The 26191-nt window shown below is 40.8% G+C and overlaps 1 long non-coding RNA gene across 1 annotated transcript; it reads right to left on the bottom strand.

Annotated features, from left to right (window-relative positions):
* Positions 1-229: 229 nt before the first annotated feature.
* Positions 230-16438, bottom strand: LOC306661257. Its single transcript, XR_013763842.1, has 3 exons — positions 16316-16438; positions 16058-16097; positions 230-364 (listed from the first exon to the last, which is right to left on the bottom strand). It is a non-coding gene; the product is annotated as an uncharacterized lncRNA (long non-coding RNA).
* Positions 16439-26191: the final 9753 nt, after the last annotated feature.

Below are 26191 nucleotides of genomic sequence, written 5' to 3' on the forward strand. Positions count from 1 at the left end.
GGAAGGCTACAGAGAGGGCTAGAATATTTTGAATCAGCATTTATGGAAGTTTGGAGCCCTGTAGCTCACTTTTGGTACCTCACCTTCCATACAATTCACTCAGAAAAGTTTAAAATTACTTATTCAATAGCAGATATGTGGATTTTTCCAGAAATACTTGCAAGTCCCCACATTTAAGACATTGCCAGACATAGAAAGATGTTGCATTATGTGGCTGTGAGCTATCTAAGTGCCCCTGGTATGTAGCCACAGCTTTGGAGCAGTTACTGCACCTCCAGTTCTCCATGATTTTGACAGATGTGCTCTCTCAGTATGGTGCTTCCCCCTCAGATATCTAGTTTGCAACTGTTGATACTCTCTGTACCTAAAATCAGAGATGTTTACTGGTTATGGTTTCCTAGAAAATGCATTTTCCATTGACTTGCGACTCTGAATTCTCATCCAAAAGTCAGAATTAAAAATGTTCTGCATTACCTGAAGCAACCCAGCATAGTAAGGTAAGTATTTAAGGAGACACATTAAACTCAATGACTTCTGAATGTTGATGCACCTGCCCTGAGAGCTGAGTCCTGAGATCTTTTGCCATGACCCCCACAGACTCAATTTCATTTTCAGGAGGCATGGCCCCACCTCCCTTGTACCTTAGAAGGATTCCTACTGAGAGAATAAATTGAATTATCACTTTCATTTAGCATATTGAATGCTTTTGCCAAGTGAGTGAATTTATTACAAGACTGGGTCTTTTAAAAATGTTTAAATAGGTGGGGGGAGGATTTAATGTACCTGTCTAGGCAGCAACATTTGATTTTATCTAAAGTCAGGAAATGTTAGTCCTCTGCAGAAACATTCACACAGATAGGTGACAGATGTATGTAGCCCTTTTTCCTCAACAACCCAAGGCTGGGTAATGGCTGAAGTACACCATTCCAGAGAGCCTGCTGTCTCTAGTGGGAGTGCTCATCACCCAGAAAGCTAACAAGGGTGGGGTGCAGGGTCCTTCATAGAAATAGACCTTGGGTGAAGCAGTTATCAAAAGTGAGATGAGGTGAGCAAAGGAAGCCAAGTACTGGGTTCCTGTTGATGTACCCAAGGCAGAGCAGTCCCTGGCAACAACAGGCTCACAGGAGAGTTAATAAAACACAAAATATACATTGTGCATTTACATTTATTGCACATTAAACCTCTTTGCATACAAAAGATAATGACAGAGGCAAAACAAGAATGCTGAACAGTACAGGACTGTCGGTGGAGAACAGGAAAGGTGCCGGCTCCCCAGATTGAACCAAACAGGTAGCTTCACACCAGGCCACTGGGACTGCAGGGGGGGTCGGCGGGGGACGAGTGCAAGTCCACTAGAGTTGCTTGTAAAATTGGTATGTCCCTCAACTAAAAAGTTCAACCTATGATACATCTATGGATACAGCAGAGAATGAGACTACCCAGGAGTGGTATGCAAGTTACTTAGTCTTATCAGAAACCTGAGATGGTCCATATAGTTTGATTTAGCATTTTACAGACCATCCTCTGCAAAATTTTCAATGTGAACCAAGTTTTCTATTAGATGGAAAGTTTCTTGAAACCCAAAAGTGGTAGCAAGAAGTCTAATAGTCAGGAACGGTAGCAAGCTAAGTGCACCCCTAGGGAATTATATTCCCCAGCAGCCCCGCCTGCTCCCTGGAGAACCTGTTGTTATAAGATTCTTTAACCAGGTCCTTTGTGACCCCTCCAAGTTCCCACCTAGGAAGTACTGTTGACAGAGCATATGACTTATTGACAGTTCAGAGCCCTTTTGTAGACAAACTCCCTCAAGCTCTCTGACCAAAGTCCCAACAGCACCTATTCGGAAGAAGCATTGATTTTCACAACAGAACAAACACTTTCCAGATGCATTTGTGACACTGGGCAGGTGGAAGAGTGGACGCTACCGAGCCACTTGGAGTTCTTCCCCTTTTTTTCAACTCTAAGTTCCCCTGACACTATCCAAAGTGGCCCTGCCAAGCAGCTGCCACAGACACTCTAGAGCCAAAACAAGGAGAATTATTTTTTAATATAGCCCTCAGGCAAACCTCTCAGCTCTCTTGAACCTGTCTCTCTCTCTCTCTCTCTCTCTCTCTCTCTCTCTCTCTCTCTCTCTCTCTCTCTCTCTCTCCAGCTGTACTGGAAAAGAGCATTTATACAGGTATTAACAGTGAGAGCTCTGTTAATGTTGCCCACTCAGAACCTGGGGGCTCCACTTCCCTGACCAGCTGTCATCTCCTGGGGCCATGCCTGCTGGAGACCTGTTGCCATCTCAGAAGCTCTTCTTAGATAGCTTGCAAGCTTCTGCACAGCTGGGAGCAGAGCTGCAGCCTCCTTAACAGCTGAAGAGAACAAAAGCTTCCCAGGCCTGGAAGATAATGAGCTCCCCATCCCTCCCACCCCCACCCTTACCGGCCCCACCCCCCCTTCCCCCTGACAAGTGGAAAATCACCCAGAAGTTCCCCTCATTCCGGCTCTTTATTTATTTATTTCCTTAAGGGGGGATGGCTTTGCTTCCCTTGCTTTTCAGAAGCTGAAATGCTCTGGCAGCCAAGAATGAAAGTGTTTGTCTTAATTCTGCCCTCTCGGCATGAGCCTTAGCAGAAAATGGCTTGCCATTTCCTCCGCCACTGCTGCTGCCGACGCTGCTGTTGTGGTGGCAAAGATAAACAGCCCATCAGTGCTGAGCTGAAAAGAAATATAGAAAAGGGGATGGGAGTAGTTTAATTACTTTGAATGGCTTTTTGTGTTCTGTGTGATTGCTTCCTATGATACAGTAGTTTCTCATTCTCCATGCAAGCTCTGTGTTGCTATTCATAAGAATAAGATTGAAGCAGGAAATTGGCTTTCAAGGGTAGGAGAGAGAAAGAGCAGACTGAGAGGTTGGCTGTTTCCGTTAGAAGAAAGGGAGTTGTGGATGGTTCCCACATGGCTGAGTTGAACAGAAGTTAGGCCAGCTCAGGAAGACTTGGGTCAGCTTCCTCGCCCTCCCCTGAAGAGTCCCAGGGAAAGCGCTCTCTGGGGCAAGGATGGAGTCTCATTGACCTTAGGACAGTGGTCAGAACAGGATTGGGGAAGATTCCCTACGCAAGGTTTAAATCATTCTGGGGCTACCCACTTCAAATTCAAAATCTCGGACATTAAAAAGTATGTGTGTTTTTATGCGTATGCCTGAAATTCTCTTTCACATTACCTATCATAGGGGAGATTGAAGATTTCATGTTCCAAACTGTTCCTCCTCCCCCCATCCTTACATGCTTTCCATTTCTGTAAATTAAGAACTTAGGGATCATAATACAGTCATGCATTGCTTAGCCACAAAGATGCATTCTGATAAATACGTCACTAGACGATTTCACACTGTGTGAGCAACACAGAGTATACTTACAGAAACTTAGATGCCTGTGATGTCACTAGGTGATAGCATTTCATGTGACCTCCTCATGTATATGGTCCATCCTTGACTGAAATGTAATTATGTGGCACACAATTCATGACAAAGTCACCTCTACATAAGTCATAACTATGACATCAAAAGAGATACTATCAGGCATTTGTCACTAAAATTTAAACATTTTTAATTATGTGCAATCAATATGATCCTGAGTCAAATTTATGTATTTTCTCCATATAAATTAAATTGCCTTATAAAATAACTTGAATACACTAAAGGAGTTTGCTATCAGGGCAAGTCCTATGATAAATCTTTTTGTGAGACAAATAATACATATATTTCTGCAAATTCTAGTGTTTTGTGTCAGGGTCTCTTAAATTAGAGTAAAACTGTACCAGGGACATTTCAGTTAAGAATGAGATTTACAAGACCATCCAGAAAACTGAGTGTCCATTGTTTGCAGAGCACTTTTAGTCAACAGAATGGGAAGGATTAATGGCATCTTTACCCATGAGCTTACAAAAGAAGGGAAGTAGAAATACCAGGTACTTGGAAATTTTACACAGGACAAGGCAAGCGCTGCATGAGCAAGCCCTGCAAATACAGTCTGCAATCTGCAAAGGAACATAACATCTACCACTGTTATTATAACATGCTCATAAATGTGGAGAGAAGAAGTTTGGGGAATAAATTCTCTTAGGTTCAAAATCCTCATACAGAAAGAACAGGGACCCCAAGTCCCAAAATAACATCATATACTTTGCATGCAAAAGCAGCAAATGTCTGCTTCAAATTCAAAATCTCAAATAGCACAAGAAAATGGGAAGAACATATAAAGTCAGCTTCAAAAAAAAAAAAAATGGAGAACTGGAGAGGGCTCACCAGGGGAAACTTCTCTGGGATAATGTAACCCAGAAAAATTGCTCTCTGGCTCAAGAAGAAATGAGCCTAAGAGGGCATTATATGAAGTAGAGAAAGAGAAACACAGAAAATAGATTAAAAACTATAAAACATAACAAAATGAGGAAGAAGAAAGTGTGAGAGGAGAAAGGTAATAAAAAATGAACAATAGGTTACAAGGTGGTAACAGGGAAAGTCTGCTTTCCACAGTCCTTTTCTTCTCTCTATTCCCAGCATCCTCGTCCCTGGAGTGCTCTTGCTTGAGGGGCCCTATCCCTGGTGCCCTCCTGCTATTCCTGGCTGAGTCCTAGATCTAGTCTCATCAGTGGTCATTTCTACCCTCATGCATTCCTCTGGGAAGAATGACATCAAAATGAAGGGCTGTAGCCTCTAAGCAAAGATATGTTCAGAATCAGATATAAAGGACTAGCTGCAGCCCAGGCCATCCCGTAAAAGCAATTGATAATGGATAAGACCCAAAATCACCTCCCTTCTGTATTGGTCATGATTTCTGGAGCTCCACAATATTCACTCTGTATAACTCAAAGAAAAGGAGAGGGCAAAACCACTTAACAATTTGGGGGCTGGGGATTTAGCTCAGTTGGTTGAGTGCTTGCCTTGCAAACACGAGGCCCTGGGTTCAATCCTCAGCACCGCAAAAAAAAAAAAAAGATTTTGGGATCCTCCGTATTTCCACTGGGAATCAGTGGAGATCCGAGTGTCATTTCATCAGTATTATCCTCAGGGTTCCAAGGCTCCAGTGTGGTTCCAAAGTAGAAAGTCCTGAGAGTGGGTTAAGGATTGAGGAGAGGTACAAGCAGAAGAAAAGTCAGATGAGGACTGCAAGAAGTGAAAACCACACAGGTCACTTTGTTAAATATGGAGTCCTACATGATTAAGAAGCACTGAGACACTACGTGTGTGGCAGGTATGACCAGGAATATCTTCATCAGAATGGGAGATCGTAACAGGAGCCAAGAAGCACTGAAGTCAAGATTATGCTTGCATCACAATGATACCCTCCATACTTTTTGACTGTTGGAACTTCTGACCACGTGTGGATAACACAAAACGATACTTCTCAATTTGACCTTCAGCAAGTCCTTGAAAAAATATTGATTGGAGAGTCCAACTCTCATTCAGGTCTCTCTTTTTTAACTGGTGATGTGACCTTAAACAAGTCACCTACTTCTTTGAGCCTTTCTTCATTCTACCATAAGATTGGCCTCTAACATTCTCTGGGAGCCATAATTGCTTCCCTCTCTACATTATTCTAAACTAGTTCAGTCTAGTTCAGATGAAGGAAATAAAACTTAAAGAGGAAATTTCTGAATAAATAAACAATCTGAGTATTGCCCACCAGAGGAATATCCTGAAGAAAATGTTTCACAAACCACCGGGAGGTACAAGGTCCCGAGGTATCAATTACCCAGAAGTATGAAGATTAGAGAGGGAACATTATCTTAAACTACAGAATCTTCAAAAACTCAAGTAAGGTGAAAACAGATTTATTCACCAAATCTCAAAATACTAGTAGGAGGGGACACACTCTGCAACTTTATAGAGGAAGTCATTCACTACAAGAGTAATAAACTTACCAAATGCATTATACCAGCAAGTGGTAGAGGGAGGAAATAAATGTATAAATGACTTCAAACACAGCTTGGGAAAGTTTTATGAATGGTCAAGTCATTAAAGTGGTAGAACGCAGAGAGGACTGGAAGTACTTAAGGTAGACATCTGGAAAAACAATCCAGCTGTCCCTCAACCCTAAGGGCCTTCTAAGTCACATTAAAAAAAAAAAAAAAAAGTTCAATGTTCCACAGCTGAAATTGCAGCAGATCTCTATTTTATTAAAAAGAAAGCAATAGCATAATAAGGAAGAGAAGAAGATGCTCTGGATTAAAGACTACCAACAATAGCATAGTCATGATACAGCATGATGCTAGGCACTTGGACCAGTGACATTTTAATGTGCTTTGCTTCTAGCTGGCGTGTGATTAATTCTAACTTGGGTAATATCATTCCAGGTTGTATTAAGTATTAGCTATAAAAAAGAGATGCTAAGGGGGAAACACCCATGTTAGTCTAAATTATTAATTTTAGTTGTAGCTATAGAATATAAGTCCTATGAACTGCCTCCATAGCTTATCTTTATGAAGTGGGGTTCTCAAATGTTTGCTGTGTCTGTTGTCATCATTCTGCAGGATCACTTTTACATAGTCCATTATCCCAGCCCTCCTCTGCTGGAAACAAAGAACTCAGCCCTCAGTTTCAGAGATATGTCCTCCAGTTCCATGGTAGGTCCCTATAAGTATGTATCCTTAGAATGAAACATGTCAGTGGGTATTCTGCTAAGGTGAGAATTTTAGAAATGGGCCCTGAGAGCACTTCCTTTTCTCCCTGCATTTGTAATCAGCCTGTCATTTCATTATCTGCATTCTGTGTTGGCTGTTTGGGATCATTAGGCAAAACCTAGCCATCGCTGCATATTACTCAGTACGTTTGCTCTAATAAGCTTTCGTAAATAAAACCCAGAGAGATGAAAAAGGCCAGTGTCTGATTACATGCAACCAATTTGGTCTCATTAGGTTCTTATAAGAAGAAAAAGTAAATATAATCTTTATAAATCATACAGCTATAACGGAGATGCCTGGCAAAATTCATTAGTTAAGATAATAAGAGTGAAGACCATTTAAACGTGCGTAACAGTTTGGTTTATGAAGCTGTTAAGTACTATTTCATCCATTATAAACTTTTACAAAACTCAAAGCTATAATCAGGCAGAGGAAATCATATATCCTTACATGATTCCCTAAGGTTGGGCTTAATAAATTGCTATTAAAGCAATGATAAAAACTAATGCTGTCTGCAATCTTTCATTCAAAGACCCATGAGTGACACTTAAAACCTTGATTAGTTTTCCCCAGATGCCCAAAACTTAGAAAAAGCTTTTTGAACCTATTTTACAGAGGATAACACTGAGGTTCAAAAAAATAAAATAAATAAGTTAAAGAAACTATAGCAAAACCACAAGCAAATGAAGATTATGCCCTAAAGTTATTGCTTCTCAAGTCAGTGTAAAGTTAGAATTTTCATTTAAAAAAAAATAAAAAAGACTGGTGCCTCTTTTTATTACTTTGCCCTAAGCATAATATCTTGATTTGATTCTTGTGAGGCAAGTAGGGCAAATGTTGATCTGCTAGACTTGAATATTGCTTCTCAAGTAAAGGATTTGTTCTGGGGTGAGAAATAAAACAACTACTTTGAGGAACTGGCTCTGCCCCTCACTCTATGACCTTGAGCAAGTCACTGAACAACCCCAGTGCCTTCCTAATGGCAATGTGTGAGAAAGAACTGAGATTATTAATGTTGGGGAGGGGGTGCTTTGCAAACTTTAAAGTGCTATTCAAATGTTACCTATTTTCCTTGTATCTTTCCCTTTTGTTCATTATATATTATGATGCTTTGAGAATTAGCTCCAATCTCCTGAACATCTTGACCTACCAAAACCCCATGAGGCTTTGCCTCACAGACCAGTACCAGGTCCCATCTCAGCACTGGGAAAACTGAGGCATTTCTAATGAGTGAGCTCTTATTCTACCAACCCAACCTCACTTCCTCTAACTAGATGTCAGCATGCGGTACTCACACTTGGTCCAAACCTGTCAACCCAGGAAGAAACAGGTTTGTAGACTGCCAAAAAGACTGGAACAAAGAATAGGAGAGGCAGCAATTGGCTTTCTCCCCGCTTTCCCCTTCAGTCAGCTTGCCATCTCCCTCAAGTCACTGCCAAGAGCTTCCCTTCAGTGCTGACTCCCACTGCTAACCAGCAAAGCACAGACTGCCTCAGCCCAGCTTCCAGTATCAGCCCATCACTATGTGAATGTCAGCAGCAGCAAGAGAAGAAAGAATTGGGAGGATTGCAGGGAAGCAACGACTATCTCAACAGTTAAGCTTTCAAATTAATCATCCCAGTGCTTTCTATGTGCATGCACAGTAAAGGGACAAGAAGACTACTGATTTTAAATAAACCAGATAAGGCTAAACAACTATGATGTCCACTGGATGGCATGGAGAGATTGTGGACAGGGAGATAGAGTGGGCAGTGATGTTAGGAGGTTGGTGGGGACACGGAGGGGGTGCATGTCTTTTTTCTTTTCCTCCATTTTAAACAGCCTGATGTAGTTAGCCGAAGAACTGCGCTTTTACAATAGATACAACAGTGCCACCTAGAGGTCAAGAAGGCATTGTCCGTCAAGTCAGTCTGCCAGGACTGAAACTGATCACCTTGCACCACTTTAATAAAGCTTCCCCAGTCCCAGCTCCATGATTGTTTCACCCTGCAGTAGACAGACAGAGGCTTGAAGGAACTGCTCACAAAACCCAAGGATATATGGGAAGTCTTCGACATTAGTCAGCTCCACTGCAGGTCCTTCTGAGCATAGCTACAAAACATAAAAGAAGAAAGGAACTTCTGGATTATAGTCCCAACTCTCCCTCCCCCATCAAAATGCAAATTTCCTTGAGTTTTTCCTTCCTGTGTCCTACTCTTTGCATGTTAAGATAATTCATGCAAATCTTATGCATTTTGCTCAGAGGCATCTAATTAGACAGATTAGCTGGTAGACTCAGTAACCTTCTATTTTATTCTTATGAAGAGAAGGTTATGTCAGTTAGGAGCCTCTCATTCTTAATAGGCATCAGATTCCATGCATGTTTGTATGTGAGCAAGAGTTCAGAGGTCTTTGCATGCAGAGTACATAAACAACTGCATTTTGTAGTGTATATCGCTGGGCGTTTGTATTTGGGGGTATTTGCATCCTTCTAAAGTTCATTGCTGGTGGTGTGGGCACCAGTGCCATCAAAGTGCATTTTTCCATGAGAAAAATGGAAATGAAATGTTAGTTCGCAAAGGTCCAAGCAGTATGAACATCTGATTGGCATAAGAGTTGAACAAAGGAAATGAAAGAAAAAACATATATGCATTTCCTCTTTTGTTCTCAAAATGGATTTTGATTCTTGTTGGCATGCTGCTAGTGTGCATTCCAGAAGAAAAGAAAACTTACTTACAAGGAAAAGATAAACCAGAGATGTGATGCTAACAAGCTTTCAAATTGACAAAAGCATTGTGGGTTGCCATGGAAAGGGATCTTTTAAACTGTGAGGGTCATTATCCTGCCTCTAAAACTCCACCAGGTGTGCCTGCCTAAGATCTAATTAGAGAAACAAGATTCCTCAGAGCAGCATCTGGGTTGACTTCCTGACACTATGCCTTCCTTCAGGAGTCGTCCAATTTCCAAGTCATCCAGATGTTGTTTAAGTCAACCACTGTATAAAACTCCATGAAATAGACACCTCGTCTCTCCTCACACAACCGTCAGTAAAGCTTTTAGGTCAGAGGGTACAAACTCAAATACCTGCCTGTGCCATTTGATTGAGGCCAGTTAGACAGGATGTTCACAAATTGGAGACAGGCTCTAACCTGTCTCTAAAGAGTAGCTATTACTCAGCGCCATTCTGCTGCTGCTTTGAGGAAATGCAGACTCAGTATTGTTAGATTAGAGCAGCCAGGAATCCAAATGTGTATTAGAAATCTCCTGATTTTTAAATGTTGGCAGCAACTAATAAATAAATAAATACATAAATAAGTAAACAAATAAATAAATAAAACCTTGAGCTGGGCAAAATTTGTTGGACATGAAAAAGGTCAGTGCTACCCCCCATCTTGGGTCATTCCGGGCCCCTGAAAATCTATATTCAAACCACACCCAAGTACTCTGCCTCCACTATATATTTAGGGCAGAAACCTTCACACTTTCATGCCTTTGTTTATCCTGTTTCACCTGTCTGAGTTCCTCTTTCCTCCAGTCTCTGCCTGTCAAAATCCAATATCAAGGGCCAACTCAAATGTCAATTTATTTGTGAAGTCTGCTAGAATCACTGCAGTCAAAATTAATCACACCAATAATACTTGGTTTTTATCTCTATGCTTGCATTCAGCAGAGCTGGCATCCTATAAGAGTAAGCAGTGTTTATGTGACTCCCAGTTGTGAGATTCGATAGTGTCAAATGCATCTTTCTCTTTTTGCTTTGAGACCAACATAGAGCCCATGTTGATAGTTGGTTTGAATTTATATTGGGTAGTGACTAAATGGAAAGCAATACATGTAGGCTAAAATAATTCAGGTCACCTCAAGGACAATTAATTCAATCCCAGCTTTGCATTAAACATACCAAGTAATCAGATGATGATGCCCCAGTAATTCCAAAAATGGGTCTACATAATGATCAACAGGTGTTTGGTTAAGATGAAACTCTCTGCCAGTCTTAAAGGATCTAGCAACTAGATACAAAACTAGATTATTATGATATATCTTTCTAGAGGGCCGGGTTCTTTTTTATTTTTTCATTTTTTTCATATTTCATTCGAAGAACCCATGACACATTCTGATGCAGAGAATTTCAATAAAATATTTGTGGTGTGTAGTAACCATCATCAAAACAATTCTACAGTGAACATCTACTTCATACAAAGAACAGCACACTCTATGAACGTATAACGCCCTCAAAGGACTACCATCTAATTGGAAAGAAAGCATATTTACATGGAAAAGAAAAAAGTTGCACCATTAATCCATGGTAAATGCCTAAGTGTATTCCTGAGCACTAGTCAAGGGGTACACCTCTTGCTAGAGCTAGGGATTCAAAGAGAACAAAAAGAAATGTCCACCCTCATGGATACTTGGTATCATACTCAGTGTGCTTGAAATGAAAAGATCACTGTGGGTTGAGCCGTGATAAAAAGTGAGTGGTAAAATCACAGGAAGCAGAAACAAGTTAGTTCTAGATGAAAATGATGACCTCATGTTTTAACATGAGGAAGATTTCTCTGGGAAAGAGAAAATAAGGGGAAAAGAATGAAAGAAATTTAAATTTTGCTAAAGGGAAAATGCACTCAAAGATACTCCTGGATTACAGTGGTCTTTCTGGGATCTAAAACTCTCTGGGCCTGCCCCAATTAAGAACTCTATGAAGTGTCCAGGAAGTAGAGAGTCAGAGGGTGGTGAAGTCAGGGAGGCAAGTAGGCCTCCCTGGTGCCAGGGAACGGCCCTGACTCTGACCTTCTCTTTCAGAAGATGAAAGGAAGGACTTGAGTGAGACCACCTGCTGCTCCACCCTAGCATCACCAAACACCTGGCCTTATTTACCAAATAGGATCCCTATAGAAACTTCCAGTGCTCTCATGGATCACCTCTCACCTTGTCTTCAACAAACCTCACAGCCCATGAGTGAGGCTTCCCTGCTTGCGGGCAGGGAAACTGTAACAGTCATGCCTATTGTTCATCCTTTCCTGGACCCAACTTCACTTCATCAACTGGTCAGGGAAAGCAGTGACCAAAGGAAGAATATTCCTGGTTTCAAGATAAGCCTCCTTCTAAGTGGGAAAACTGGTGTCATGAAGCTGGTTGTGACCCCCCCTGCCCCACTATGCAGGAAATCTGCCCATGACATGTTATGTCTACAGTTTATAATTGCCCTACAAGTAGAGAACATCTAGAGAAGAACATTAAAGAAAAAAAAAAAAAAAAAAAAAAGGAAAGGGAGAAAGAAGAGGAAAGAGGAAGGGAATTAGAATAAGAAGGATTAGTTGAGAGCATCTGAGGTGGTCCTGGAGATTAAAGAATGGTTAAAGGTAAACATAGGAAAATGAGGAAAAGGGAAGAGGACAGAATTAAATAGAATCCAGTCTCTGCTTCTCAAGTCCATGTTCTGCCAATAATTGAGCCTTTTTTTTAAGGCACAAAGATCATAAAATGGAAGAAAAATAATCAACACAAAAGTAGAGGTGTCAACCTGAACAGATTTCAAACTGAGACAAAGAATGTACATGATTAGCTGCAATTACATGGAGATATATAAACATCTTGGTCAAAATGACACCAGGAAAAACTCTAGCACTTCATGGTGCCTTATGTGTAGTTCAGTCTTTTGATATCTATTTTACATTCTGCCAGCAAAATTTTTGTCATATCTGATGTGTTTTGCCAAGTCTTTTATTTGGGATGCTTCCTGATTTAAATATTTTTAGCTGCAGTGGTTTTTTAATCATGAGGGTATTGTTTCAAAAGCAATTATTTTATGTGCATCCAAAAGCAAAATTGAAAACCAATCCAAATTCATCTGAGATCATCCTATAAGTGAGGGGCACTGTGGAAAAAGGCAGAATGCTGACCTTGAGGACAGTTATATGAAGGGATCTCAAATTTCTATTATAAAAACACAGTTAATGGCTGACCTTTGCTGATGCCTCCCAATGTTGCTGATTGAAGATGGCAAATTACACTTTATATGTGTTCATCAGAAAATAAAACCCATTTACTGCTTCCACCCTGAAATCTAGCCTCTTTGCAATCAGCCAGCTTTCTAAGAGACCTATAGTTTGATAAGAGGAGCATGAACAAATGACTCTCTAGAAAGAAATATAATGTCTTTATGTCATTCTTTCTCTGAGAAAGCAGTGCCACCCCTGGTTTGAGAGTCTCATGACTCAGAACTAGCACCTAGAAGGTAAAAGAATTGAAGTTGCAAGACCAATCCAATTGAGAGCCACCCCTGCCCCACAAGTGGGCATCTTCCTCTAGAGCTCACCCTGCAGAGACAGAGGCAAATCCATCTGTTCACAGGGGTAGATGCTGATGATTTTTTGGTTATCCCCAAGCCTAACAATCCTTTGTCTCCCAAATACTACAGTGAAAGATAGTGTCAATTTCTTTATGGCAAAGCAGGTGTAAACACAACTGTCAGAAAACAGAAAAATAGTCCCTAAAACCTTGACTCCAGGGACACCTTGATTTTTCAAAACCACATATGAGCATTATGTTGCTTCTTTCACAAAGTGCTTCATTCTTCATATATTTAAGTTGATCCAATAAGGCATTGTTGAGAGTGGAAATGTGTAGTACAACCAACGCAGTCATTTTCACAGCAAAGCAATTATGGACCCAAAGAACAATGAGAAGTCTCTTTTCCAATTGTTCGTAGGAGTGTGTTCATTCCAAGCCATTACCACATGTGTCTGTCAGAGGGAATCTCTGCATCAGGCTATAATGAGCACATTAACTTTTTTTTTTTCTGCAACAGAGCATTCCATGGCCTGGCTCTATGACAGCTCTGATACGGTGGTTCAGGGAACAGCTTCAAATACAGCACTCTTTCTTTCTAGAAAGTCCATGCTATAGTAATCAGGGCCAGTGTTAAAACCACAGGCAAGGAAGGAGAAGGTGAGTCCACTGAGGAAAGCCCCCCACGCTGAAAGGTGGAGGTAGTGTTGGAGAGAAACTCAAGGAAACCATGCAGGTGTATCAAACAGGGAAACCTGAGGTCCAGACTAGCACCTCTCCCTTCATCTTTCTTTCTTAAAGTCTACTTTAGTCATTCATGCTGGTTTACTCTCAAGACATCACCCTTCTGTGCAAACACTCCCCATGGTCACCACTGCTGCCAGAACAAAGTCCGAATGCCTAAGCCTGGTTCTCAAGATCTGGTAAGACCACGCACCAGCAAACCTTCACAAATAAAACCTAGCGTTCCCATTTTGGTGTTCTTGTTACTTCCAGATCCACAGTCTCCCTTTATTCTCCATGCTCATCCTGGGATTTCTGGTGTATGTGATTTCATTTATTTCCCAAGGACCTGGTTTCTTGGTTGGACTTGGTCAAAAGGGAGAGAAGGGTGGAGCCAGGGAGGAGATCAGAGCAAAGAAGGTACTGGTTTATTGCCCTAGCTTCCACCCTCTGGAGTTCCTTAGGCTATCTATGTCCCCTTCCACTGTTTGCTGAGGGGTGCCCTCCTCTGCACTGTACTTTCTGCTTCTAATGACTATCCTTTCCCCCCTCGATCCGTGGATCTAAGGATAATTTCTCCACCTCTCCCCTCACCATGACTGCTCCAGGTTGTTGCACTGTTACTTGTCAACAAATTACCCTCCTCTTATCTATTTAGAGGAGTCCATCTATTTCCTGCTGGGACCAAGGCTGAAACTCTTTCCCTCTTTCTATCACCTCCTAGGTGAGAAAACCAACCTTCAGAGAGGTTAAATTGCTAACTTTCTTAGGACTTGTAGCTAACAAGTAGCAGAACCAGGGTTTGAATGCAAGCAGTCATTCCAGAAACTTCTGTAGCCCCTGAGCTGTACTGCCTCACTAATATACTAGGTTAGAATCGCATTTTCACTTCTCTGCTCCCATCAAAATCCTACCCAAATGATGTAGTCCAGGTCAAGCTGCCCCTCCTCCTTGACATTTTCCTTGGTCCTGCCAGCTCCATTATCAGCTCAATTTCCATTAAGCAGAGTATCTGTGCTACCCTCTTGTGTGCATACTAAATGCTGCTTCATCCTATCCTGTAAGTATTTGTTTCCATATTCTTGTTTCTCCAATGAATGGAGAACCTCCAGGAAGACTAAAATTGTGACCTCCACATAATGCCAATCATCCTCAATCAATAAGTAAATATAGTGATCTGTCTTAGTCAGCTGTACAAATAATTGAGAATGAATTTCCATGTGTATATTCTGTCACTGGCCTCGTAATCTATGAGTTGTTCTTGAATTTAAAATTTTTAAAATAATAAGCAGTGGAAGAGAATAGTGATAAACTAAACAAGTAGCAGTCAGCTGGGAACAATTATAACATTTCCTTTATCAGCAAACTTTCTCAAGATTCCTGGAAAAGCCTCATAGCAGGTTAGATGCTGCTAAGAGCTAGTAGAGATCAGTGGTTGCAGAATTTTCTGAGGACAGATTGCTTGGGTTCAAGTCCTGATTCTACCACTTGTCAACTAAGTTTTTGGAAGCTTAGCAATTTAACATCTCAGGGCTCAGTTATCTATAAGATGGGGATAGTTAGAGTACTTACCCACTTCCATGTTATAAGGATTAAATTAATTAATAAATATACATAAAAACCTTGAACAAAGATTAATGGATACATACAGATAGGTGAATAGTGTTAATATGTGCTAGTTGTTATTGCTGAGTAAGCATAGTCACATATTTATCATGTCCTATCAGAACACTTCCTAGAACTTCCTAACCCCTAGAGTTTCCAGGAAGACACTAGGTAATGCTCTCTGGTGTTTATTTACAAATACTCTATCTTAAGGAGTTAAAGAGCTCCATAGGCTCAGTCTCATTCTTGTGACAATGTGCTAGTGAACTATTCTCATGTACAGTTGAAAGAAGGACTGAAGAGGCTATTCCTGGTATGTTGTACCATTTTACAACTGAGGCATCAAAGGCACAGGGAGACTAATTTATAAAGGAATCTTTTCTTGGTGCCCACAGAGCACCTAGTTGTGTGCTCAAAAGGTAAAAGATGCACATCAGCTGTGTGCCACCTATCAAAGAGATCCAGTAGCTCATGTAGAGCCCTGTAGTCCCAACCCCAGGTAGCTGCCCACCATGTTGGCACTCAAAAACCAGGAAACAGTTCTGTTTTTTGAGAACTGGCTAAAAATCTCTTGAGAGGAAAAGTAAAGGAGTTTCCTTCAAAACAGTACAACAACATTGCGGACATTGAAAATTCATTTCCTAAACCATCTGCCCCTCACTAGCTCTTCTGTTACAGCCTGCCATTCACCACTTACACGAAATGCCAGTGGATTCGGAAGAGTAGCGTGATAGAAGAACAAATAAAGAGCCTTTGTTCCTTAATAAGCCTCTTTTCTTCTTCATAGTCTCACCTTTTTATTGCCTTTATTAAACATGGCATGCACAGAGGGCCTAAAAAAGGAAAGAAAGAAACAATTTGAGTTTCGGTTTTGCAGCAGTTCTCCCTCCCTTGAGAACCAAGCTTATACACATAGTTTATTATCTTCTCATGCTCCTGAACACCGCTTAAAGCCATATAATATCTTTTGGTGGGTTAAATGAGTAGCAGCTCTCTCTAGTCTGTCAATCAATTCCATTTCCTCCTTGAATAAAAGAAGTTAGTATCTTACCCTCTGACAGATGTGGAAAGTGAGTTTTTTTCTTGCTCTCTGCCAGGGATTTTATGGCAGGAGGAGAGAGGGGAGGGTGTGTCCTAGTATTTCATATGGCACTTTGTCCTGTGGGCATGTGGTCCTGTGGGTCACTGGAAAGAGGAACAATCTGTATGTATTCCTACCGTGGTACAACCTAGACTGTGACTGCTAGCAGAGAAATCACAGCAGTTCTAGAATTTTATGCACAGCCAAATCTTGGTCATGGCAAAAATGGTGACATTTCATTGGCATGATCAAGACAGAATCCACATTGCAATGGGTTGAAGACACAGAGAATAGTGAAAGAAGAAAAATGAAAATAAAGACATAGCAAGGTATAATAGTTCATTTATTACTATAATGAAATAACTGAGGTAAGTTAACTTTATAAAGGAAAGAGATTATTTAACTCATAGTTCTGGAAGTTCAAGGGAGTGATGCCAGCATCACCTCAGCTCTGGTGAGGACTTCATGGCAGATGGCAGGAGCATGCTCAAGAGGAAGAGATCACATCACTAAACAGGAAGCCTAAGAGTCTTAGATGCACAGTCCTTTCTGAGGGCACACCCCCAATAACCTAAAGATCTCCCACTAGGCCCCACCTCCTAAAGATTCCATCACTTCTTGCATTGCCACACTGGGAACTAATTCTCCCACATAAAAACCTTTGAAGGAAAAACTACATCCAAATCATAGCACAAGAATAAAAATATCTATCTCCCATTCTTGGAAAAAGTCACTCTATTCCAATGTGGAAAAAAAAATGTATCATCATCTTCAATTTAATTGATATCAAAAAAGATTTATTAAGCCTCTAAGATATTTGACTTGATTTTGGGGGGCAGGGATATGGAGATGAACAAAAGGACTTGCCATTTATCTTTGATCATCCTTGGGTGTTACTCCTTTGGGTCTTGGCCAGAACTCACCTTCTCAATTAGGTCCACTCTGACCTTCTTTCAACTCTGTAGCTGCCCCCCAGAATTCCTAATACTCCCTATTCCTACTTTATCTCTTTTGTCTACAGTACATATCTCCTCTGACGAACTTTATATTTATTTAGTTCATTGTGTTTATTACTTATTTTCAGTCTATATATACATTCTTAACCCCCAGATAGAAGTCTTTGTGAGTTCTATTCCCTGCTACATTTCAAGCTACCTAGAACAGCACCCAGCATGTCATAAACATTTAATAATTAGTGAATGAATTAATGTTTCTCCCAGAGCATGATTACATTCTTTACTACCTCCTTTGTGGAGCATGAATGAGCCCCAGTCATCTGCTGAACCTACAGCAAAAGTCAAGCCTGGGAAACATTCCTTGACAAAAGTCAAGGATATGTGAACAGCCTTGACACTTGGCTCTGAAACCAGCACAATCAGTTTTCTGGGTACAGCAGGAAAGCCCCAAGATGTTCCTGACACTACAACATTTTAGTGCAGGCCTTGAACAATTTGCAGAACTTCTATAGTTCAATTTCCTGATCATGAGACCCTACATGATAAACATGCAGAATTAGTTCTGGGTCACTGTTCCTCCACCAGAGGACAGCCTTCAACATATCATATAGACTAATTATTAACAGATTTCCATCCTGGTCCTCATGGTGCCATATATATCTGCCCCTCTCCTGGGCATACCAATGAGTTCTGAATAAGAGAAAGCTCCCAGCCCAGCCCAAACATACTCATTGACTAGTAGATTTCAAATCAAATGCTCCTATCCAACGTCTCCCCTACAGGCAACTCTGAACAGGCGTGCCCCATTGTGATGGCAGGTTGTAAAACACCCATCCATAAACTGGGGTAAGTAGTTAGGTATTCATCTTTTTTGATAAATAATCTGAAATTCTTAGATATGAAAAATTTCACTCAAGATAACATATAGTTTACTCAGAGAGATACGACCACAGTTCCTATATGGCTGGAGCATATTTCACAAATTGAAGCTGCAGGGGTCTTTAACGTGCAATTACTCCATTCCCTAGGGCTCCTCCTTTCCTTTGGGATGGGATGACTCCTGAGATGACTCGCTCCAGGAAAACTAGTGGTCTTCCTAGCTGATGCCTTTATTCTCTAATTTTTCAAAATCATTGACCTCTATCTATTAGCTTTAGCTTACTAGGAAAAAAATACTATGCAATCACCTCCCTAATATCATCTACCGCACTCCTGGGTCCTGAGCCATAAAGACATGCCTACTTCATAGACGTGCCTATATACGTCCAAAAGAGAAAAGACATGGTGAAAATTAAAAACAACTATAATTCTCTGCATTGAAAAAGGCTCATTAAAGGCCAAGTATATCTGCCCCATAGCCCAGCAGCAATAACATTACTCCCTTGGGCTTGACTCACCTTATTGAAAATATGAAATCTTATACCAGCATATACCAAAGGCAACTAAATTCTTATTGTTCAACTTTCTCTCATTGTATTCCTGCCAGTTCTTTTCTCACGCATATCTCAATTAGCTTTGCCATGAAATAAACCACTACATTAGTCAGCTTTTCTGCCACTGTGACAAAAATACCTGTCAAGACAAACTTAGAAGAGTAAAGATTTATTTTGGTTCACAGTTTCAGAGATTTCAGTCTGACTCCATTGCTTTGGGCCTGAGATGAGGCAGAACATCATGGAAGAAAGGGCCTGGTGGAGGAAAGCTACTCCATTCATGACAGCTGCAAAGCAGACGGGGAGAGAGAGAGGAAGAAGCCAAGGTCAAGATATAGTCCCCAAGGGCATGCTCCCATTGATCTACTTCTCCCAACCATGCCCCACATGCCAACAGCTTCTATAACCTCCCAATAGTTCTTTCAATTATTAATCCATTGAATGGATGATGTTTCATCCCTCAAGATCCAATCACTTCCCAAGAGCCTCTACCTCTGCACATTGCTATACTGGGGACCAAGTCATGAACTTTTTTGGAGATATTTCAGATCTAAACCATAGCACACTCCAAACTTAACAGCTTAAAATAATAGCCATTAGGTCATAATTCTGCAGATCAACAAATTGAATTGTTCTGGCATGAGCTCAGTTGATTTCAGCTGGGCTCACTCACTGACGTCAGTGTCTCAACTTCTAGGTGTTAACTGGCCACCAGTTGAGGCACTAGGGGCAATGGACTTTAGTGTGCCCGAGGCTAGCCATGTCTTGGTCACATAAGGGTCCAGGGCTTCAAAAGCAATGGGGTTTCATTGTGCAAGCACTTTTTAGGTCTGTTTCATGTCTGAGACTTTCCTTTAGAAAGTCAAAAGTTCAGTTCCAAAGTTGAGACTCACTTTTCAAAAAGAGGAGTTGCAAGTTTTCATTGCAAGGGCATGAATACAGAGAGGGCAAGGAGTTGTGACCTTTCTTTTTTTTTTTTTTTTTTTTTTCAAGTTGCCATCAAGAAGTGATTGTGAGATGTATAAATTCTAATATAGGGAGAATATTAAGGGTGTTTAGTAATCATCAAATCATCTAGTCACATTTGATCTCCTCAGGAGAATAATGACTTAGGGCATCTGATACATTCATTTATTTATTCAACACATATACTGAGCACCTACTTTGAGCACTATTCTATGTACTGGTGATATAACAAACAAACAATGCCCATGCTCTTAAGCTTACAATCCACTGGGACAGATGGGCAATAAATTTATAATAGATCTGAGTAGTAAGTGCTATAAAGAAAACTAAAATTGCTCAAAGGTGTGTAGAGTAACAGGAGTAGGATGTTATTTTATTTAGGATGATCAGGGAAGGTCTTGCTGAGAATATCTTGAAGAAGTAAAGTGAGGGATCAGTCCACATGGATGACTCAAGAACAGCATTCCAGGCAGAGGAAAGGATAAATGTGAAGCATTAGGCAGGTTCATTTCCAAGTTCAGCAAAGAGGCAAATGTCACAGGTGCGGAGAAAAGAAGAGAGAGCTAGAAGATGTGACAGTATCAGTGGACCAAAATTTACTGGGAATGTAAGCCACAATAGGAAGTTATTCTGTGTGAGAAGGGAATTTTGACTGGTTCAACAGAGGTGTGGTATGAGTTTTAAAAGCACCACTCTACTTTCTTTGGGCACAATATACTCCAGGGAGACAGGGACAGAAACAGGAAACCATCTGGGACGCTCCTGTCTTTCTGTTCACTGAGTTCCCAGGCTTCATGCATCTCAGCTAATGAACATATTGTTCAGTCCTGGTTTTGATCCCCTGTTATCGATTATAGTTGAATTCGGCGAGAAGACGGCCAGAGATGAGAAATACTTTTGAGAATTTGCTCATCAAGGAGCTGTGAACTTCTTTTTGCCCACCTGTAGAACCCAAGGAGGAAGAACGGAAAGAGAAGACATGAATCCATGTAGGAGCTCTGCCATATAGCCCTTTAGATCCATCTGTCTCCTTCCCTTGCTGAGTGGACACTGGGAAGTATGGTGGGCAAGGAATGGTACCAGTGAAAGGAAAAGGGTAGGACTGGAAAGGTACCCACCTTGTGAACAGATGCCAGAGCAAGGCAGATGAACCATTGTGGTTGGCTTCTAAGGGCAGAGCCGGATCCAACCTTTCAAGGAGCAGGAACTCAGATGAGCAAGACAGCAGTGGGGCAGAAGAAATCACTGGACTGGGCAGCAGAAGTTTGTCTCTGTGACTTCCTTCTAGTTTTCACCTCTGAATTTCACCAAAAGACATTTAAAGACCAAAACATGTCTACTTTTCCAAAATCCAAACCTTCCTTCCCTCTTCTTTCATGTCCCCCCACATTCCAGTGCTCTTTATCTAGAGGCTAAAATCAAGTGAAAGTCAATAAGTAACTGAGAAATTTCCATCACTTATTGATTGGGTCCAAGCAAATGACTTTCTGTCTATCTTCCCAGATACCCCACCCGACTCTCTATGGGTCCAATTCCTTTTCTTTTTCTCCACACCTGTCAGCATTTCTAACAAGAGGAACCTTGAAACCAGTTGCAATTTTCAAATGGATGAGAAATGTTACTAACAGGAGGAACAAGAAAGTACCACAAGTACCAAACCCATCTTTTCCAACTCCCACCCCACCCTGTGTGATATGCACATTGCTGTGACTCATGTGGTGGTGTCATTGGGAGGTGGTGAGATCCTTAAGAGGTAGGACCCACCTGGAGATCTCATATCACTGGGGGTTGTGCCCTTAAGAGGAATTGAAGGATTTGGTCTCTTCCATTTTCCCACTTTGCTGCCTGGATGTTGTAAGGTGAGCAACTTTCTCTGTCAAGTTTTTCCCCCATAATGTACGAGGCACCCACAGACCCAAAGCAACAGGATGAATCAGACAGGACTGAAACCTTCAAAACTATGAGCCAAAATAAGCCTTCTTTCTTTATAAGCTAATTTAACTCAGGTATTTGTGAACTAACAGAAAGCTGACTAACACATATATCTTTGTCCCTAGGCAGGGGTGAATAGTTCAGGTTTCAAAGGGCAGACTAAGTTTTTACAAGAGGCAGTAGAACACACAGTCATACCTCAGTATCCTTGGGGGATTGGTCCCAAGACACTCATGTGTATCAAAATCTGCAGATGCTGACGTTCCTTATATAAAATGGTATAGTATTTGCATGTAATGTACACATATCCTCCAGTATTCTAAATTATCATTATATATATCACTCTATAATGCTTAATACAATGTGTTTACTTTGTAAATATTTGATATACTATATTGTGTAGGGAATGATGAAAAGAAAAAAAGCCTATACCTTCTTCATACAGTTGTAAATAATTTTGCTAAATATTTTCATTCCACAGTTGGTTAAATTTACCCATGTTCAAAAATGTGGTCCTGAGAGTCTGGGAGTTTTAAACTTGACCCTTGCCTATACCACTTAGCAGTGCAAACTTGGGGAAATTATTTATCATCATTAAGCCTCAGTATTACATTCCTAAAATGGTAATACTAATACCTAAAGAGTGTTTGTTTGGATTAAATGAGAAATTACATACAAAGTAGTTTGGGCATAGTGTTCAACAGATAAGAAGTGGGAGATAGTATAATTATCATTAACATTATTTTATTAAGGAGGGAGGCTGGCATCTTCCTGCTTCTGCACAGAAAGCCAAAAAATGGATAGCTGCACAACCTGAAAATACTGACTGGCAGATGCAAGCAGTGTCAGAGTGAATTTGCTGGCAGGGAGTTAGGGAGTATGGTTAGTCGTCTTGCTAAATTCATTTAAAAATAATATAAAAGTACATTTGGTGATATGATGGCAAATATGATCCCAATAGCCAGAAACTTTCTCTGGCTGCTCTGCAAACACCCACTAGCCAGGAATAGGTGGGATGGCAGGTGGCAGAAGGAGGGGCTCCACAGGCTCCCTCAGCAGCACAGAGTGGTAACCAAGGCCTTCTCATCCTCTCCCCTTCCAGCCGCCTCTGATTCTCTGCAGGTGGGCAGAAATGCCACCTCTCATTAAAGCAAATGTTCAAAGATTCTTTTAAAAAACAGCTTACAAAATGATCCTCCAAGATTTAGTTTTCATTGTCAAATTAGACAGTTTGAAGCTAAAGAGAACAACCTAGAAGACTATGAGGGCAAAGAATTAGAGAAATAAGTCACGACACTGAGCTCAGTGGCATTTTCCTTCCCAAGGCCTCCTTTACCATGATTTACGCTGTTGAAGAGAACTCTTAATTAGACATTAGGCTGTCTGCCTTCCAGGTCCACACTGCCATCAAGGTACTGGGGGGCTGTGGGCCTCCTGTTCTCTCATCTTTAAAAGTGAAAACATCAGGCTGAGGGTGTAGCTCAGTGATAGAGCACTTACCTAGAAAGCATTAAGGTTCAATCCTCAGCACTGCAAAATAAATAAAGAGAAAACATTTTCTTGGTCAATGTTTCTTAAGTTAGACTTCCTACCACCTACTGCAGAGTCATTGTTTTACAATGCCCAATGTTGGACTCACATAGACCTCTGGAGTCCAAGAAGATGAAGAAAACAAGATACCTTTGTTTGTAAGGGCCTCCTCACAGGCAAGTTTGAACCACTAGCTTAGGATGTTCCTGAGACATAGAATTGCAGGTTCTAACTAGCACTGCTACTTATTTGGAGAAAAGCATTAACAAGATTTGCTTCTCCTCTCAGGGCATTTGCAATCTAAAAGAGGCACCTCCAAGTGAGCATAATAATAAACTTAGCTAACATGAAAACATCCTTAGTCAGCACCAGTTCCATTCCCCTGCAGTTCTCTACCAGCCAGAACCTTTCCTGGGCCACAAGTCCAACTCACAAAAATTGGGTGACTCTGGCAGTTACTGGTACTACACAACTCAAGTCCTGCACTTAATGAATTCTACACACATACACACACCTTACTCAATATGAAAACATTCCTCATAGTTAGGTACTACTTTGTCCCCATTTTAACCACAACACTGCAGCACAGTAAGATCCAGGAAGTGGTCCATGATCACCCAGTTAATAAGAGATCTAGATCTGAGCAGATGTAGTAAGATACCAGAGTGGTGCTTTTATGTTCCCATACCTAACTTAATTTCTAGTAGTAGAATTTTAGGTCTCAGTTTTAAGGAAAGATTTTGAAGGGTCACAAATCCCTATGTATCACCTGTGATATATGAAGAGTTGAATTCACAGGTCTCAACTGTTCTTTCTGACCTTTAAAGGTAAATTTAACTAAACAAAGTTGGGTGCTTCCCATGCCCAGGTCCATTGCTAATGGACCTTTATGAAGAGAGAACAATCTAGAAAAGTGCAGAAGTGTTTTTAGTTGTCGCACTGACTGAGGCCCGATCAAACGCATGTCAAACTCGAGGCTGCTAAAGGGTCTGCAGCTCTCAAGACAGGCCCATATTAAGGAGAACTGCCCTCCACAATATAATGACAACCCTGTGGAGAAACTCATGTAGGTGACAGAGACAGTGTTCATAGTTCTGATGTGCTGTTCCCAGACAGGGAGGATAACTGGACATCTGGAGCCTTGTTGGACTCTCTATTCTCAGTTCCAACTATGTGGCCATTTCTCTTAAGAGACTGGGTTTATGAAAACTTTGGTGATTTCAGAGAAGTTTATCTTAATCAAAGGGAAAAAAGACAAAACCCCACTGGCATTTGGGTGTCATTCCATTGTCTACCTGAATTACGTTGAATGTGTTTTTGTCAATTCTATAGAGAATTTGGAACAAAGGATGGTTTGTCTGCAATTGTGAAAACCTGATCTATGTGAATAACTGGGTCATGAAAGATTGTAATAGCATAAACAAAAACAGAATAGAAATATGCTCCTTCAATGAGTCTGCACCCAGTAATGGTCTTATTAATCACCACTATCATTACAGTTACCCTCCTCAGCAACAGCATCATCAATTCAGCAACTGTTTCCCTTGGTGACATCTCCTTACTACAGCATGGTATTAATTGTATCCAAGCTGATTTTCTGCTCCTACTACTAAACAGCTGTGTGGAAGTAAATAGCCCTCAGCAAAACATCAGCTCAGGCTGCCAGGACTCAGGAAATTGATCCAGATGTGAACAGCTGGCTCAGAGGGCAGATGCAGAGTAGAACAGCACGCTGTCTTGAAAAACTTAATAATCAGGGTCCAGTTTTAGAGATTCCGAGACTTCCTTTCAAATACAATAAGCCATCAAGGAGTTAACAGCTTGAGTTTTACTTTTTGTTGGTTTAATCTAGGTCGGAAACATCCATCCTGAGGAACATTTGTCTCATTCTTTCTTAAAAAAAAAAAAAAAAAAAAAAATGAATACAGTCACCCCCAAGAGAATAACCACATGGATTCCCTAAACATCTGATTAAAAACTATAACTATCCCAAATTTCTATTGTGGTTATTAGGGAACAAAGCTGTCTCAGCATTTTGATTTTTTTTCAAAGTACATTTCAAAGCACTTTAGTTTGTGACTTCCGCAAATTAGAGCTCTCACAGTTTTTTCCCTAGACAGATCGAGGCAATTACGTTCCAAAACCACAGCTATTTCTGTCCTTCCCTTTAGTCTCCAACTGGCTGGCGAAAGGGTCAGAAGACCTGTTGATTTGTATCTCTTTGGTTGCTTTTTATCAGTTTAACCGCCTCTGGGCATCACACACTGTTTATTTTAGCTGATTTTGTTTTAAAGATCTAGCACTGAGTTAAGATTCAGGGCACCTGTTCATCTATGAAAAATGGGAATAGTGCCTGATCTTCCTACTGCTCCCTCATGAGCAGCATCCAGGCAAAGACCTGGAGATATACCAGGCAGAGACCATGGAGCTGAGAGCAGGGACACGAGCCTTCTCAAGAACTCTAAGATGTGGGGGGAGGTAAAGAATTTGGAAGGGATCCATAGTGCACTCCAGGAGACTTAGCAATGTGTCCTTTGGCCCTAATAAGCTCCCACTAAGAATGGTCCTGGCAGCAATAATGGGCTCCCAGAACTTTACCTATGAATGCAGTTTGCTTCAACAGGCACAATAATGAAAAGCTACAGTCAATCTAAATATCAACAATATAAGATGAGCTAAGTAAATTACAGTATATTTCTAAAATGAACTATCATGTTGTTAAGGTTTTCAAAGATTTCATAATGCCATTGTAGAAATTTCAAGCTAGAGTTTAACAATGTATTTTAAAATGTGCAATCTAAACTTCTTCAAAATATGGCACATCTACACCTATCCTGTGTATTTGTAAAACATGTGCACATGTACAGAGGCAGGGAAACTGAAACTGAAAGCAGAGAAATAGAGTGAGAAAGAAACACACAAAAAGTTAAAAACTGCTTATCACTTGATGGGCTTTTGTGCAACTTAAATTCCTTTTTTGTCTACATTTTCCAATATGTGTTATGTTTATAATCAAGAAAAATGAATAT

The sequence above is a fragment of the Sciurus vulgaris genome (genome assembly GCF_902686455.1).
Source record: "Sciurus vulgaris genome assembly, chromosome: 5".
Taxonomy (NCBI): Eukaryota; Metazoa; Chordata; class Mammalia; order Rodentia; family Sciuridae; genus Sciurus; species Sciurus vulgaris.